This window comes from Helianthus annuus, chromosome 7 (assembly GCF_002127325.2).
Source record: "Helianthus annuus cultivar XRQ/B chromosome 7, HanXRQr2.0-SUNRISE, whole genome shotgun sequence".
Lineage (NCBI taxonomy): Eukaryota > Viridiplantae > Streptophyta > Magnoliopsida > Asterales > Asteraceae > Helianthus > Helianthus annuus.
In genome coordinates, this window is record NC_035439.2 from 96,595,461 (window position 1) to 96,598,401 (window position 2,941).

The 2,941-nt window shown below is 32.9% G+C and overlaps 1 long non-coding RNA gene across 1 annotated transcript; it reads left to right on the top strand.

Annotated features, from left to right (window-relative positions):
• Window positions 1-1,002: 1,002 nt before the first annotated feature.
• LOC110866240 lies at window positions 1,003-1,908 on the top strand. The gene is made up of 2 exons (XR_002551253.1): window positions 1,003-1,109; window positions 1,555-1,908. It is a non-coding gene; the product is annotated as an uncharacterized LOC110866240 (long non-coding RNA).
• The last annotated feature ends 1,033 nt before the right edge of the window (window positions 1,909-2,941 follow it).

The window sequence follows — 2,941 nt, forward strand, 5'->3', positions numbered from 1 at the left end:
TTTTTTTTGCCCAAAACTCTTAAAAACATGTATATTACATGTGTTATTTTTTTCAAAAAAAAAATGTCGGGAGGTTGGGTTTTCTTGGTTTTTTATATAGATAGGGTTTTCAATCTAGCCCTACCCTATATATATATATATATATATATATATACACATATATATATACATATATATACATATACATATATATATACATATATATACATATACATATATATATACCTATATATATATAGGGTAATGCTCTAAACAAAACCCCTTATTTTGAGAAAACTTTGAAAACCCATCACAAAGGCCTACAATTGGCCACGTGTCCCAGCCATGGTTGTAAAACAAGGTTTCCAAGGCCGAGTACTCCTCGAGTAGTCGCTACAAGGTAGGTTGCCGAGGCGACTTTCTCTAACTCCGCCTAATTACTCGGAATCGATCAAACGCGGTCAAACTCGGCCAAAATCAGATTAGTAGGTCAATTTGGGCCGTGTTTGACTTAAAAATAATAAAACACAATTTATATGACTATCATATTAAATAATGAATATCATTTTCATGTATTTTGTTATAAATATTAGTAAATTTATGTTATTAGACATATATTTAATTTCCGAAAACTAATTTCTTTAAAATTTAACATGTCCGAGTACTCCCCGAGTACTCTCCGCCTATGCCGAGTACTCTTAACTCCCCGGTCGACCGACGAGGGAGCGCCTAGCGACTTTTGCAACCATGGTCCCAGCTATCTCCATCTTTCTTTTTGCTTTTGAGGGCACTTTGGTAAATTCAACATTATACTACCCAACTCAAAAAGATATCTTGACTTTTGTCTACTATGATTTGACAACATTTATTACCCATTTATCTTCCCAATATATCTTTCTAACTCCATATCTCTATCATTTTCATTTATAAGAAAGATCTCCATTAATGTCCTGCACATCTTCATTTACAATCTACTTCTTCATTTATTCCTTTCTCCATTAATGTCCATGGAGACAAATCCACCATATAACCCGTTAATGTCGCCGGGTAGATCTTATACTCATTCCTTTCTATTGAAGCCACCAAATCTGAGGATCGAAGCAATTATCGAAGCTCTTCAAGAAAAGAAAGTAAGGTGTTGCTCTCATCACATCTTTAATTCTGTTTTTAGAGAGAGAAAACTGATGTTTTGGAGAGAGAAACAACAATATTCATCTTGTTCATCTGGACACCAAGAACACACGCACAAATGTGTGTGAGAGAAACACGTTTAAAGATCTTACTTTTGTTATTTATGTAATTTGTTTAGATTTATACTTTTTATGATATTTCAGAGCTTCGTTTGTTTATTTCAAAATTTTAAATCAAGACCAAGAAGAAATTTTTCTGTGCCCAATTTCTTTCTTCAAAAATCCGGTCTTCTTAGTTGTTTCAGATCTATATGTGTTTCAAACATATAGGTTTGAAGCAGATTTGATGTTATATTCATTACTTTTGAGTTTTTTTATGAGTTCTTTGATTTTCGGTGATGTTATTTTCAATAAAATGTTTGTCTTTTTTTTTCATCCTTACCAGGTGGTGATTCTACTAGATGGCATATCCTGTTACTACAACCCGTAGCTACACATGTTACATTTTTTACAGCTACATATGTAACGACCCTTTGTTATATATGTTAATGACCAGCTTGTTGGAATAGGTTAATGGAGTTTATGCAAGAGATGAGTCAGCAAAGGTAGCAGATAAACAGCAAAGACAGACCGTCAATGGAAGCTCCACCCCTTCTTAGTGATCTGTGTTTTCGTTTACTAGTAATATGTAATTTGAGACTCTTATTATTTTGTCTAGGACGTGTTGTTAAAAATGTTCTGGCCTTCCGAACTTCTACCCTGAAGTCGACCTCAGCATATTTGTGTTGCTTTTGGGCTCTATGCATCCAATTTTGTGTAACTTGCTTGTAGGCAATGTAGCTTTTTACAAGTTTACCAGTACATTAATTTCTAACACATGTTATATGTAACTTGCTGAAACTCTTAACACACGTTATAATAGAGCCTTGACACACGTTATATCAGTTATACTGTTATGGGTATAGTAAACGGCCCACCATTTTTCTTAGTGCTATGTATTTTAGTTTACTAGTAACATGTAATGTGAGACTCTTATTGTTTTGTCTAGTACATGATGTTAAAACGGTATGGACTTAACACATTCTGAAAGTCTTAACACACGTTATAAAAGAGGCTTAACACACGTTACATCAGGTATACTATGTTGTTATTAAGTTACTATTGGAGTTTATGTTGTTAAACCAAGATTATAACAGAGGCTTAATAGATGTTATCCCAGGTATACGGTGTTACAATATTAACTTGTATGTTCCATATTAAATTATTAACTTGTACACGTGTTACGATCAGTACATGCACATTATGGTGTTTTGCAAACCACTTTCATATACATGAATACAAGTCGGGTTATAATGGATGCTTACATGTTATCATATGTATACAAGTGGGGTTACAACAAGATTATGATATTAACTAAGCTCACCATTAAACTCATTGCCCCCGTCGACTGTTTTCACCCTTGTCACATGTTAAGCAATTACATGTTCCGAACAGACAAATTGTAACACATGTTAGATCAGTATATACACATCATGGTGTTTTGTAAACCACTAGCTTATACATGAATACATGTCAGATTACAAAAAGATTATAATAGTGGCTTAACACATGTTATACATTCCAAAATGTGCAAAACAAATGACCCGTTTCATATTATATATTCCAAAATTACCGGTACATGTGTTACCGTAAATGGCTCGTTTCATATTACACATTACATACTAACTTGTACATTTATTACTTGTACAAGTTTTACGCTCAGTATCCACATTATCAGATATTTTAAACATTAACAAAAATAAAATAGATATTACTTGTTTTTTTTAATTAAC